Genomic DNA, 16,257 nt, shown 5'->3' on the forward strand with positions numbered 1-16,257 from the left:
GGCACTGTGGCATAGAGAGTAAAGCCAGCATTCTATATGGGCACTGGTTCATGCCCCGACCTCTCCACTTCTGATCCAGATCCCTGCTAATGTGCCTGGGAAATCAACAGAAGATGGCCCAACTAATAGGGCCTCTGCACCCATGTGGGAGATCTGGAAGAAGCTCCGGTCTCCAAGCTTCAACCTGGCCCAGCCTTGGTCATTGTGGCCATTTGTGTTGTGAACCACTAGATGGATGATCTCACTCTCTCTCACTGTCTCTGTATCTCTCTTTCTCTGTAACTCAGTCTGCCTTTTAAATGAATTAATATATTTTTAAAAAGAAAATTATTTTTATTTTTTGATTATTTCAAAAGTAAGTAAAATATTAAAATTACTGTATGATAAAGTTATAGAAGAAGTCTTCATGATTTTCGTCAAGTTAATAGCCTCAATGGACATTTTCATTTGGAGATAGAAATTTTTATGTATCATTTTATTGTGTTTTCATTTTTTAGGTTTCTTGCAGGCTATAATTGATAGAAACACAATTTTTTTTAATCTTAGATATTTGAAATTTTCATTTTCGCTTACTATTTCCACTGATATAGTTTCAAAACATGTTAACTAAAAGTCCAATGCATTAAGTGTACTAAAAAAGATCGTTGTAAAAATTAAGACTGAGAATATGAGAGGGAGTGAGAGAGAGGAAGGGTTGGAGCATAGGTGGGAGAGAGGGTAGGGGAAGTGCTGCTGTTCCTATAAAGGAAATATGTGAAACTTGTATAATTTAAATAAAATATATATTCAAGAACATGTTAATTTATTGCAAAGTTTTGATTTGCTTGAACTGGTTACTTTAACACTCTCTTCCTTAAGCCCCATGTTGCAGTTTAGAGCTGACATGGAGCTGAGTGTGATCATTCTTTGATTTCACGGTGAGTGCTGAGTTCCTAATGTAGAGTGGAGGAACAGATTTTAAAGCTTGCCTTCTTCTTCCTATTCTCTATCTCTCTTTGGATTTGGATATCAGATTTCTATAATAATACATGCATTATTGTCTAACATAACGTTGGTGAGAAATATAAACATAAATAGGATTCTTCATTTGCTGTATTCTTTTGGAACACATGAAACAGAAATAATTAAACTATTAATATAACTCAGCAACTTATCATAAAGGTGCAATATGAATATTAAAATGAAACATGTACCAAATTGAAAAAATGCTCTATTAAAAATAAAAACTAATTAATTAATCCTAATGATGTTTGTAATTATATCTGGTAAGTGCAAGTTTCACTGATAATCCAATGCTCTCTACTTTATCATATGGAAACAGCATTGATCATGGAGATATAGCTGAGTAACAGTTGTACAGCCATTTTAAGAGGAAGCACAGCATTCTAAAATTTGTCAGAAAACCTTTTGGGATTATTGTAATCCAGTTATAGAAACAAATGAGTCCAATGAAATTATTATGGCTGTAGTCTCATAATTTCAGTGTTCTTTGTTTAGTCTTAGCTGTTTTTCTTAAAATCTAAACGTTTCTCACAAAGGACATCTTAAAGGATAAGTATGAAAACCAGTTGCAAATTAAAATTTGAGCCATGAAAACATTTTTGAGGTTTCTTTTGTCCAAATTCTGCATGAACCATGTGAAAGACACATGCTAGCAATAATTGCCAGCATAATGACTAACATTTGTGTAACACTTGACTGTTTACATAGAGATATCAAAAATTTTCATTTGACCTTCAAAAGAATTCAAAGCCCTGTTTCATAAATGAGGAAAACTGTGAATCGGTAACAGAAATCAGAGCTGTTACAGCATGTGATGACATCAGCCGATGCTGCCAAGGTATATTTGTTTTCTCTTAAAGGAGATAAGGCAAAATTCATTAAAATCAATATTTAGCAGTGTTTTCATTGTGATTGCTTCTTTTTTATCTGCTAGCTGCATTTTCCGTTAAATAATCTCAGTCCTTTTAAAGATACAAATATCTATTCTAGTGTAGAAAATATAGTAGTTAGTTTTAGAAATGTAGAATAATGTAATCACTGGTAAAATTCTCATAAAACCGCTTGTAATTTTTGAACATTCCCTATCCAAAATCACCTAAATATATATATTTGAAAATAAAGATATATTTACTTTTCTCTGTTCACTTTCCTTTCTTGTTTTTCTTTTTGTTCTTTACATTTTCTTCATTCTTCTAGAAATCTGAAATACAGTGGAGAATGAACCTTGCTGTAATGGAGTTTACATTTTAATGATGATACCAAGTTTAAATCAACTTTTTTGAAAATGTTGCAAATGTGCAAACCTAAAGGACAAGAAATATTCAAGGTTTCCCAATAGTTACTGCTTTATGAGATTATAGGCTTAATAAAATATATAATTTTAGCTGAATGATTCAATGATGGAGTGTTCATGAATTCAATATTTACAACAGAAGACCAGTTCAAACCAATAAGTAAAAATTCTTGATATATTTTACCAAATGAAAATACACATAACATGCAGTTATTTTACTTTATTTCAACTTAAATATACCCAATAATTTAGAAATTTCATAAGAAAGCCTCCATGTAAATTGCTTAGAATAATTTTCACCAACTATTACTCATGTCAAAGTGTGTACTATAAGATGAATCAGAAAGATACTGATTTAGAATTGCAAAGCATTCCACATGGCAGTGCTGCAACTACAAACAGATTAATTGATCAGTTTTCCTCTTTATTAAAACCATATTTCAACTAATCATTCCAGTGCCTTGAGAGAAGGGAAAGTTATGTACAAATGGTCTCAGCCTGGGAAAGGCTATGACCTGAATGACAGTGGAACGTGCACAAGATTCCAGCGGAATGAAAACAGCAGTTGTTCCTCCGTCACGTGTTATTAGAAAGAGAACTGGGGATCAAATTGTGTGAATGACAAATGGGAGGTTCTTTGGTTGGGTTGGTTCTCTTATGAACATTATACATTGACCTTGGCAGTTTTGACAATTGCATCTATCATTTCCAGAAATCCATTCCAACATCCAGCCTGTTCTCCAATGTGATGAAATCAACAGGGTTTGTGACTGTAGGAATCACTGACTGTGCTTCCGTGCCACAGCATTGATTCACAGTTTTTTACTTACTATATGTAGCTTTTTCATTCTGCGGATTAGGTGTGGATCATAATTCACTATAGCACACCTGTAGATAGCATGTTAGAATGCTTTAATCTTCCCTTACAGGCTTCAAAAAGATCAATATTAGACTTCTGTTTGATAAGCAAAATGAAATAAAACCTTTAAGTAGCACGTTGCATACTTCTAATGTGCATTTTATTATTTCCACATTTCTTCAATAGAAACAGCTGGTTGAAGATGGGACTAGACCATACCATTTTAATTTTTAACTATGTTAACCTGTGGATAACCCAGGTACCACATTTCAGATTTAAAATAATTGTTCTGTCCCAATTTTTTGTATGGTTAGAATTATGTATAGACTGAAAAGTAGGTTCCCTCACCACCAAATACATTACACAAAACATTGTTTGCAGTCACAATATTTTTCCCATAAAGTATGTTTGCAGATAGCACAGTGTCTTGAAAAATTGGAGAGGTAGACAGAGACATATGTACAATCTTGAAAAATAACTTAAGATTTTCAAATTTACATGATGATGGATATTTAAATGGCTAAGAGTCTAGTCTCAAAATTCAGACATAAACTTGAACTTTGCCTTCACAATTCATTTTAGCATTGTAAAGTACTCTCTCTGCCATGTTTTTCTCCTGCTAATGACTCAAACTATAATATTTATCTTTTACCAAAATAGATTACAATTTTACCAGAATCTTAGCAATAAAGGATTTTGAACACCACCTCAAATTACACATAAACTTATGAATTACATATTATTTTATGTTTATCTCAAAATATTTATAATAAAATGCTTTAAATTAAAAATAAGTAGTACATTATTTTATTTCTTTAATAATTAACAATGCAAAATTCTTTTCAAAAATGAAAAAATAATAGTCCCAGTTATCTATTTACTTAGATATGCCTCAGGATTAAAAAACATATTTTTTTTATATTTCTGGGTAAACATATTTCAATGTTAGGCTCTAATCTGTTTTTATTTCTTAGATATTTTTGATAGTAGTAGATGAAAATGATGTACTTATCATTTAAAAAGAAAGACACTGGATATGGTTCCTGTTTATCATATGGATATAAATCAGTATTTCAGAGATTTGATGACTTCAAATTATTTTTTCTCACTTTTTATCATTGTCATTGTTAAAACAAACATTGTGGTTGAAAACTTGTCCAGGTGATAAAAGCACTGTGATTCTACCACTTGTTTTTTGGTCACTTGTACTTTTCTATTTGTGATATCTTTGGAAGAGTCATTTTTGAGTGTCATTTTAGTCCCACTAAATAAAATTAGCTATAAATTCCCTCATTAGGTCAGACACACAAAGTATAACACAGAAATCATATGAAGGCACCGAATGCATTTGGGTCTTGCCCTCAGCTCCTTGCCCGCCATCTTCCCCTGGCCAGCCCCTTTCCCATTTCTTCACCTCACATAACAATTACTGTATGAGAGCACTTCAAAAAGTTCATGGGAAAATGGAAGTGAAATAAGTTTGTTTTGGTACAAAAAATAAAATCATGCAGTTTTTTTTTCAAATAATACATGTATTCTATGAACTTCTAGAATATTTCTTATATAGGTAATGAGGATGGACAGAAAATTTCAAGAAAAAAAAAAACTTGAAATCTCAGAATTTGCTGACTTACATCAGCAAATCACATAATTACTTGTTTATATTATTATTGCCTGTCATCATTACTTCACACCTGCATTAAATAGCACATAAAAAAGCTGCATTTTCTACCCCAAATTTCTTTTTTTAAAGATTTATTTATCTATTTGAAAGTCAGAGTTACACAGAGAGAGAAGGAGAGGCAGAGAGAGAGAGAGAGAAGGAGGACTTCCATCTGCTGGTTTACTCCCCAATTGGCCACACCAACCGGAGCTGCGCTGATCCAAAGCTAGGACTCAGGAGCCTCCTCTGGTTCTCCCACACGAGTGCAGGGGCCCAAAAACTTGGGCCATCTTCTACTGCTTTCCCAGGCCATAGCAGAGAGCTGGATTGGAAGTGGAGCAGCCAGGAATTGAACTGGTGCCCATTTGGGATGCCGGCAGTGCAGGTGGCTTTACCCACTACACTACAGTGCCAGCCCCATCTACCCCAAGTTTCTTAGAAGTACTGTCATTTTCTTAAAATTTCCAAAATATAGGAATATCATGTTCAAAAAGCCACTTTTGTTCATTTTTTTTTTCAAATACATCTTCCTAAGTATTTCATTTATTCCTTTCCTTTTTAATATTTTTATTAATATAAAGAGAACAGATTTCATGTATTTCACAGATACAGTTCTAAGAAGTCAGTCATGCTTCCCTCCCTCCCATAAGACTCCTTCAATCCCACTCTTTATTTCCTTTCTTTTTTCTTTAATTTTAAATTTCATTCCAATGTATATCACAGGCTTAATCAACCTGTAACCATAATATTCAACAAGTAAAAAGTAGGAACACCACAGTTCCACAGGAGTGTAAGCAAGAGCTAAAAACAATATATCAGATGATATCTATTTCATTGCTGGACATTTTTTTGTATTCTATATTAACTGCTACATATCAGTGAAAACTTCCAATATTTGTCTTTTGGAGACTGGCTTATTTCACTAAACATAATATTTTTCAGTTGTATCTATCTTGTCGCAACAGATAAGATTCCATATTTTTATAGCTGAATACTATTGCACAGTGCAATATATATACATATATATACACACACACATATATATATATACATATATACCTTTTCATTATCCAGTCTTAGGTATTGTGAATTGAACTGAAATAAATATTGGAGAACAGATAACTCTTTCATATGCTGATTTCATTTTATTTAGGTAAACTCCCAAGGTGAGATGGTTGGGAAATAAAGTAGATCTATTTTCAGATTTTGGAGGAATCTCTGTACTGTCTTCCACAATGATTGTGTTAGTTTACATTCCCACCAACAGTGTATTAGGGTATCTTTTTCCCACATCCTTGCCATCATTTATTATTTTTGACTGATGGATGATAGCCATTCTGATTGGGGTGAGTTGAAACTTTCTTGTGGTTTTTATTTCCATTTCCCTTATTGATAGTTATCCTGAGTATTTTTAATGTGTCAGTTTGCCATTTGAATCTAAGCCTTTGAAAAATGCCTCTACCTTTATCAGTGATATTGGACCACAGTTTTCTTTCTTTTTTCTGGTTTTAGAATTAAGGTGATGCTGGCCTCATAGAAGGGGTTTGGGAGGATTCTGTCCCTTTAAATAATTTTGAATAGTTTGAGAAGAATCAGAATTAGTTCTTCTTTAAAAATATGGTAGAATTCTACACTGAAGCCATCTGGTCCAGCACATTTCTTTGCTTGGAGGATCTTTATTACTGATTCAGTCTCCATTTTGGTTGTTGGTCTTCAGGTTTTCAATCTTTATGATTAAAATTACTAAACATTAAAGAAAAAAATAGGAGACACAAAAAAATGAAAAAATCTTTCATGTTTAAAGAATTAGAAAAATTAATATCATTGAAATGCCCATACCATACCAAGCAACTTACAGATTCAATGTGATTCCAATCAAAATACCAATTACAATCTTCACAGATCTAGAAAATAGCAAGACTAAAATTCATATGGAAACACAAGAGACCCCAATTTGCTAAAGCAATATTAAACAATAACAACAACAAAAGCCAAACTACTACAGGGCAGTAATAAGCAAAACTGCCTAGTAGTGGCACAGAAATAGAGTTGTAAATCAAACGAACAGAATAGATTCCCCAGAAATCAATCCATATATCTACAATCAACTAATGTTTGACAAAAGAGGTAAAACCAATTCCTGGAGAAAAAGTCTCTTCAAAAACCATAGTGGGAGGCTGATCCTCCTTGCGGCGCCGGCACACCGGGTTCTAGTCCTGGTCAGGGCACCGGATTTCGTCCCGGTTGCCCCTCTTCCAGGCCAGCTCTCTGTTGTGGCCCGGGAGTGCAGTGGAGGATGGCCCAAGTCCTTGGGCCCTGCACCTCATGGGAGACCAGGATAAGCACCTGGCTCCTGCCATTGGATCAGTGCGGTGCGCCGGCCGCAGCGCGCCAGCCGTGGTGGCCATTGGAGGGTGAACCAACGGCAAAGGAAGACCTTTCTCTCTGTCTCTCTCTCTCTCTCACTGTCTACTCTGTCCAAAAACAAAATAAAACAAAACAACAAAACAACAAAAAACCATAGTGGGAAAACTGGATTTCTGCCTGCAGAAGTAAGAAAGACTCCTGGCTTGCACCGCAGCTCACTAGGCTAATCCTCTGCCTGCAGCGCCGGCACACCAGGTTCTAGTCCCGATCGGGGTGCTGGATTTTGTCCCGGTTGCTCCCCTTCCAGTCCAGCTCTCTGCTGTGGCCCGGGAGTGCATTGGAGGATGGTCCAGGTCCTTGGGCTCTGCACCGGCATGGGAGACCAGGAAGAAGCACCTGGCTCCTGGCTTCAGATCAGCGCAGTACGCTGGCCCCAACGCGCCAGCCGTAGTGGCCACTTGGGGGATGAACCAATGGCAAAAAGAAGACCTTTCTCTCTGTCTCTCTCTGTCACTGTCTAACTCTGCCAGTGGGGGGGGGGGGAGAAGAAGAAGAAGAAGAAGAAGAAGAAGAAGAAGAAGAAGAAGAAAGAAAGAAAGAAAGAAAGACAGACTCCTAAATTACACCTTATACAAAAACCAGATCAAAATGCATCAGGGATCTAAATCTGTGACCTGAAACCATCAAATTACTGGAGGAGAACAAGAGGACATTGGGGAAATTCTGCAAGACGTTGCCATATATGGGCGAAGACTTCTTGGAAAAGATCCTAGAAGTACAGGCAATCAAAACCAAAACTGACAATGTGATTTCATCAAGCTAAGAAGCTTCTGACTGCAAAGGGAAAATTCAGCAAAATGAAGAGGCAAATGACATTAGGGGAAAATATTTGCAAACTATGCAGCTGATAAAGGATTAATACCCAGAATCTGGGACCGGCACTGTGGCACAGTGAGTTAAAGCCCTGGCCTGAAGCTCTGGCATCCCACACAGGTGCCAGTTCAAGTCCCGGCTGCTCTTCTTCCAATCCAGCTCTCTGCTATGGCCTGGGAAAGCAGTAGAAGATGGGCCAAATCCTTGGGCCCCTGCACCCATGTGGGAGACTCAGAAGAAACTCCTGGCTTCTGGCTTTGGATCAGCACAGCTCCAGACATTTTGGCCATCCAGGGAATGAACCAGCGGATGGAAGACCTTTCTCTCTGTCTCAACTTTCTCTGTAACTCTGCCTTTCAAAGAAATCTTTAAAAAAAAATACTCAGAATCTGAAAAAACTTAATGATCTCAACAACAATAATAGAAACAATACAGTTGAAAAATGGGCAAAGAATCTGGACAGGCATTTTTCATAAGATGAAATTCAAATGGACAACAAACACATGAAAAACTGCTCAGGATCACTAACCATCAGCAAAACACAAATAAGAATCACAGTGAAATTTTGTCTCACCCCAGTTAGACTGGCTGTCATATAGATTTCAAAACCAATAAATACTGGAGAGGCCATGGTGAGGAAGTCCCCTAATCCACTGTTGTGGGAATCTAAGCTAGTACAGCCATTATGGAAGACAATGTGGAGATTTCTCAGAAAACTGAGAATGCATCTACCATATGACTCAGCCATCCCATTGCTGAGAATTTACCTAAAGGAAATGAAATCATCATATGAAAGTATTATCTGTACTCAATTCTCAATACCTAAGATATGAAATCAACCCACGTGCCCATAAACCAATGGATTAAGAAAATGTGGTACATATACACTATGGAATATTACTTAGCCATAAAAAGGATGAAATCCTGTCTTGTGCAACAAAATGAATGCAACTTGAAACCATTATAATTAATGAAATAAGCCCATCCCAGAAATACAAATATCATATGTTTTCCCTGATGTGTAGTGTCAAATAGAGAGCAAAAAAAATTAATGTATAATTATTTGCATTGTAATCTGCATAAAATTATTTCTGAGAATAAATTGTTAAGAGGAAATGACAAAGTCTAAATGAACTTAGTTATTATCTTATAATCATACAGGAAATATTTAGATGTTACATTATTATTGGTTGTATTTCATTGAATGACATTATGAATGACTAATTGACCAAAGAAATTGTATACAGGTGAAATGGTCATTTATAAACTCAAATATTGCTTTTAGTCCTTATCTTTATTTCCAGTAAATGAGGGATTATATGTGTTTTACTTGTTAAACTTCTTATTTGGTGAAGTTCTATGCCTTTTTACTGTAATATAATTAAAATATTTTATCAAACAACTAAAAAACGTCAGAGATTAGAAAGAAGGAGAATGAGAGGGAAGGAGGTAGGGGAATACCATTAAATTCTGAGACTTGTATCTACATACCATATTGAATCTGTTAAAATTAAAATTTTAAATCATTTGAATTTTAAATTTTAAATCATTTGAATAATATGCAAATACTTCATCCCATTCTGTCTCTTGCCTTTTCACTTTGCTGTGCAGAACCTTCTTAGCTTGATATAATCTTTTTCTGGGATCTTTTCAATGAAGTATTTGCCTATGTCAGTGCCTTGCAGAGTTTCCCCAATGTTCTCATGTAATTTGATTGCATCAGGTCATGAATTTAGGTCTTTGATCCATTATGAGTAAGACAGGGGTCAGAGACAGAAAGAAAATATCTCTCATCCACTGGTTCACTCCCCAAATGGTTACAATGGTCAGGACTGGGCCAAGCCAAAGCCAGAAGTTCTATCCCAGTCTCCCAAGTGGGTGCAAGGACCCAAGAATTTTGGCCATCTACTGCTGCTTTCTCAGGCACTTAGCAGGGAACTGGGTTCAGAAGTAGAGCAGCCGGGACTTGAACGGGGGTATGGGATACTGGTACTGAAGACAGTGGCTTAGCCCACTACCCCACAGTACTGCCTCTGTTTCATATTTTTACATGCATGGATCCAATTTTTCTAGCACCAATTTTGAAGAGACTGTTTTTCTCCAGGGACTGATTATAGCTCGTTTGTCAAAGATTGGTTGGTTGTAGATGTGTGGACAATTTCTGGGGTTTCTTTTTCTGTTCCATTGGTCAACATCTGACTATTTTTGTACCACTACCAGGCCATTTTGATTATAATTGCCCTATAGTATACCTAGAAATCTAATACTGTGATGTTTCTTATTTATTTTTGGTGTTTAACATTGCTTGAGCTATTCAGGGTCTCCTTGTTTCTTTTTTTTTCTTTTCTTTTTTTTTTTTTTTTGACAGGCAGAGTGGACAATGAGAGAGAGAGACAGAGAGAAAAGTCTTCCTTTGCCATTGGTTCACCCTCCAATAGCTGCCGCAGCCAGTGCACTGCAGCCGGCGCACTGTGCTGATCCAATGGCAGGAGCCAGGTACTTATCCTGGTCTCCCATGGGGTGCAGGGCCCAAGCACTTGGGCCATCCTCCACTGTACTCCCTGGCCACAGCAGAGAGCTGGCTTGGAAGAGGGGCAACCTGGACAGAATCCGGCGCCCTGATCGGAACTAGAACCTGGTGTGCTGGCGCCGCAAGGTGGAGGATTAGCCTAGTGAGCCGTGGCGCCGGCCTCCTTGTTTCTAAATGAATATTAACATCATTTTTTCTAGAACTGAGAAGAATGTCCTTGGTACTTTGATTAGCATTATATTGTATCTGTAAATTGCTTTGAGTAGTTTGGACATTTTGATGATATTAATTATTTCAATCCATAAACATGGAAGTCTTTCCTTTTTTTGTGTGTGTGTGGGTGTGTGCCTTCTTTTCTTTCTTTCTTTAGTGTTTTGTAATCTTCATCGTAGATATCTTTCACATTCTTTGGTAAATTTATTCATAGATATTTAAATTTTTGTAAATATTGTTAATTAGAATGATCTTATTCATTTGTACAAATGATCAATTCATTTGTAGTCATGGCGTTGTTTGTATATACAAATGACATTGATTTTTTTGTGTGTTTGCAGTCTCTTCATAGAGTCTTTTGGTTCCCCTGTATATAGAATCTTGTCATCTGCAAACAGGGATAATTTTCTTTCTCCTTTTCAATTTGTGTCCTTTGACTTGTTTCCTTGCCTAATGGCTCTACCTAAAACTTCCAGAACTATTTCGAATAGCAATGGTGAAATTGGGCATCATTGTCTTTGTCCCACATTATGGCGTTATGATTGTATTGGAGTCTGTGATCTCTTTTAGACACATTAGCAGTTGTTTTCAAGAGCCAAACACCTTGGGATTGGGTGCATGTACATTTATTATAGTACATCTTTTGGTTGAATGGACCCTTAATTATTATATAATGCTCATCTTTGTCTTGTTTAAGAGTTCTTGTGTTAAAGTCTACTTTGTCTGATATTAGGATGACTATACCTGTACATTTTTTCATATCTGTTAGCATGGGATATCTTTTTACATCCTCTCACTTTCGGTCTGATGTATTTTTGATGGTGAGGTGTGTTTCTTATAGTTAGCAAATAATTGGATTTTGTTTTTTAATCCATTCAGCCAGTCTGTATCTCTTAATTGGAGAATTTAGACCATTTACCTTCAAGGTTATTATTCATAAGTAATGACTTGGTCATGCCGTTTTACATAAATATCCCTGTTGTTTGTTTTACATATTCTTTGTACTCATACTAGATTTTCTGCCTTCCCATTCATTCATAACGATAACTATCATTCTGTTTACATGTGTAGCACATCCTTAAGGATAATTTATAAGGCTGGGAAAGTGGTGACAAATTCTTTAAATTTCTATTTGTTATAGAAGGTCTTCATTTCACCTTCATTCATAAAATGAGAGCTTTGCTGGGTACACTATTCTGGATTGACAGTTTTTTGTTTTTTGTTTTTTGTTTTTTTTTTTTTTAGGACTTCAACTGTGTCTCTCCATTCTTTCCTAACCTGTGGAGCTTCTGATGAGAAATCAACTGTCAGTCTCATTTAGACCCTTTGAAGATAATCTGGCATTTCTCTGTGCCAGATTAAATTCTTTACCTTATGCTTTACTTTTGAAAGTTTGACTATAATATGTCATGGTGAAAATCTTTTCTGATTGTGTCTATTAGGAGTTTTATGTGCTTGCTGTACTTGGATGTTCCTGTCTTTCTCCAAATTAGGGAAGTTATTTTTCTTAGTTCACTGATTAGGCCTTCTATTCTCTCCTTCCACATCTTTAGGAACTCCAAAATCACATTTTTTGGTCATTTGACAGTATTCCAATAATCTCAGACACTGTTTTCAGTTTTTCTAATTTTTTCTTCTTTTTTATGTATGACTGAGATATTTCCAAAGATTTGTCTTCTAGTTCAGATATTCTTTCTTCTGCCTCACCAAGTATGTTGTTCCCTTTCCATTGTATTTTTATTTGACATATTGAATTCTTCATTTCCAATATTTCAGCCTGATTTCTATTTAATACTTCTACCTCCCAGCAAAATTTTTCATCCATGTTGTCTACGGATTTCTTTAACTCTGTGCTTTTTAGTAATCTTATGATCATTCTTTTGAATGCCTTTTCAGGCATTTCATCAATCTCTTTAGCTTCACATTCTAATATTGAAGTGCTGTTGTGTTCCTTTTGAGGAGTCATATTGTCTTCCTTGTTCATGTTTCTTGTACTTTTACACTTATTTTTAGGCATTCATGGTAACATTCAAAGACAGTGGAGACCACAATAAAGTGCTCCAGGCTTTGCAGACCTCAGCAGCCTCCATAAGCCTTATTCAGACGGCATTTCCTCACTGCGTCTTGCCCTTGTAGGGGAAGAAAGAAATTTTCTTTACCTTCACAGGGTTTGGTGGAAACCCTGCCCCACACTAGCACTGCAGCCCAAACTGAAAAAAAAAAAAAAAAAAAAAAAAAAAAAAAAAAAAAAAGAGTGGTCCTCAAGGTTCTCCCTCAGGCGGTATCACGAGTGACAGGCTGCAGCAGACTCCTCTCACCTCACTCAAGGAAGATCTTGTCTCCTCCAGCCCGCATCTGCAGGAGTTGCCAGTGGTGTCCCCAGTCACCACAACATGTCTGTACTGTCCACACTGCTCCACGGCATCTCTGTTCTTTCTGGAGAATTTCCACTGCAAAATTCTCTCCAACTCTCCCTCTGCTTTTCTTCTGTTGTCTTCCTGTGGTTAAAATCTTCACATATTTTCCCCATTCAGCCATCTTGGATTCCCTCCATTTATTGCTTTTCAGCATAGAATACAGTATCTCCACATAATTTTCATACAACCTCAGTTTATAACCACAAGTATTTGGGATAATAACAAGATAAGGAAATGAATTATTATATGAGTGGATGTTTCAATGTTTGCAGCTATCAATTTTTAATTGTAAAAAGATCCTATCATCAAACCATACTGCTTGCTTCCAAATATTTCCAGGACACATTAAGAAAAAAATGGCTCATGTTTACAGTTTATTCCTTAGAATCTTTTATATCAGAAACAACAGCATCGCTACTTGTAATCTTGTCACTAAGGACCCCAGCAAACAAAATCAGAAGGTACTTAAAATGAGGTGGTTTCAGGAGGGTTAGCCAGGCATTCAACTACCAGGTAAAACAGAAATAATGGCAAATGTGCCAAGATACTTTTAATGTTAAGAAGGTTCTTTTTCAGATCCCAGTGTGAGACTATTGCCATGTGCCTACTATGTCATTGTATGCCATTATGTAGCACTCTTTTCACACTGTAGTGAAGAATGTAAAGGAGAAAGGTGAATGTGAAATATAATCATACTCTAAATCTTTTGCTAATCTTGATTATTTATGTCTAATATGAATAATTTTAATTACCCTCACTTTCTCTTTAATGTTTATTATGTGTGAGTTACTATGCTGAGCACCATATATTATATTTGATTCCTACAAAAACAACTATATATAACAGGCATTACTATTCCCTTGTTAACATTTTTTAAAGTTACTCAAAATGCAGAATCAGAGAGAGAGAGAGAGAGCGAGCTTACATCAATGGATTCACTCCCCAAATGGCTGCAACAGCGAAGCGAGGAGAGGCCAAAGCCAGGACCCAGAAACTGCACCCAAATCTGCCCATAAGAATGGCAGGAGACAAGTACTGAGGCCATAATGTATGTCTCCTAAAGTGTAGAAAAAGGAGCTGAATCCAAAGGTGACATAGTACTACATCCCAATTACTCCAATATGGGATGCCAGTGTCCCAAATGACTGCTTTACTTGTTGTGCCACAACACGTTCCCCAGTGTCAAAGTTTTTAAAACTGCAAATACAAATGCATACAAATCGTTTGTCAGTGGCCACAAGGATAAGCATCTACTTGATTTCAGATTTGCCACTGCAGAATATACTACACTGATTTTTGCCTCTGTTACCCTTTTCCTTTAGTTTCAGAAGTGTTTGGAGATATTATCAGGCTTGATATGAATAAAATTGCATGTATGTTGGTTTCTCAATATATTTTTTAAAATTCCATCTATGTCTCAAAATATTTGATTTTTGTTTAGCAATTCTAAAATCACAGTTGAATTAGCATTCAGAGAAAGGGTATTTTATCATTTAAGTGTTTTTGTATGCCATCATTTGCCTCTTAAACAACCACACTAGATTAAAATGTGTAATTATATCTTGTTGCATTTATTTTTCTATTTTCATTGCTTTATTGTGTTAAAATGAACATAGTCTGAAATTTGTTATAACTATTTTAAGTATGTGAATAGTTTTTTCACAAAATGTATTTTCATGGATTTTTTAAGAACCCGCATATACATGGATATCAAAATTGTTTCACAAACATGAGCTTATAGGTGTATATTCGTTTACCTTTTTGAAGTACCCTCATATATACAACATTCTGATTATTTATTCATCCATTAGTGGACACTTGAGTTGCCTTTTGTCGCTCCCCTTCTTCGTGGAGGAGCAACACTGAACCCTGCGTTGTTCTTTTGTCTGCTCAGCCCTCCCCGGGTTTGCTGCTGGTTCTTCCCGGATTGGCTACCGACCCTTCTACCTCCGTGGAAGGGCGGTTCCCCCTGCCACATTCCCCACTCCCGTGGGGGAGCGGCACACCGCCGGCCGGCTCTCTCGGGGGCTGCACAGGTGTTCCCCTTAGATGTTCCTGGTGCATGCCGTCTCTCTCCTCCTTTATAGTCCTCTTCCACCAATCCCAACTCGGCTGCCCACACGCCGAGTACGCTGCTCTCCTCCAATCAGGAGCAGGATCAGCTCCTGGAGGTCATCACTCAAGTTGCCAAGAGGCAGCTGCGTAGAAGCTGTTTGCTCCTCTCCCAGCGCCATATTGTGGGAGAGCAGATGCATAGAATAAGTCTTAATTCCAGTAACTTAGTCTAGTCCGGGTTGCTCCCCACACCTTTGATATACAAATATTTCTCCAAAATATCCTTTCAAATATTTTGGATATATACACAGAAATAGAATTGCTGAATCATATGGTAATGCTGCTATTAATTTTATGAGAAACTGAGCTAGCATGTTTTCCACTGTTGCTGGACTATTTTACAATTTCTACTAGCAGTGCATAAGGGTTTCAGTGAAGTTTCTCCAAATCTTTGCCAACTTCTGTTATTTTCTGCTTTTTTTAATAGTAGGGTTTTAAGATTTATTTATTTATTTGAAAGATGGAGTTACAGAAGCAGAGAGATATATAGAGAAAGGTCTTTCATCTGCTGGTTCACTACCCAAATAGCTGCAATGGCCAGAGCTAGGCCAATCTGAAGCCAGGAGCCTGGAGCTTCTTCAGGTCTCCCACATGAGTGCAGGGCTCCAAGGACGTAGGCCATCCTCTATTGCTTTCTCAGGCCATAGAATAGGGCTGGATCAGAAGTAGAGCAGCCAGAACTTGAACCTGCTCCCATAAGGGATGCCAACACTGCAAGCAGCAGTTTTACCTGCTATGCCACAGTGCCCACCATTATAGTAGTTGTCTTAATGAGTGTGAGATAGTATCTCACTGAAGGTTTTATTTCTTTTTCCTCATGATTAGTAATTTTAAGCATCTTTTCATGTGCTTTTTTGCCACTTGTTCATATTTTGGGGAGCAATTTCTAATGTCCTTTGCTGTATTATAATCAGATTACATTTG

This window comes from Oryctolagus cuniculus, chromosome 4 (assembly GCF_051225735.1).
Source record: "Oryctolagus cuniculus isolate XC-2025 breed Fujian yellow rabbit chromosome 4, ASM5122573v1, whole genome shotgun sequence".
Classification (NCBI taxonomy): Eukaryota; Metazoa; Chordata; class Mammalia; order Lagomorpha; family Leporidae; genus Oryctolagus; species Oryctolagus cuniculus.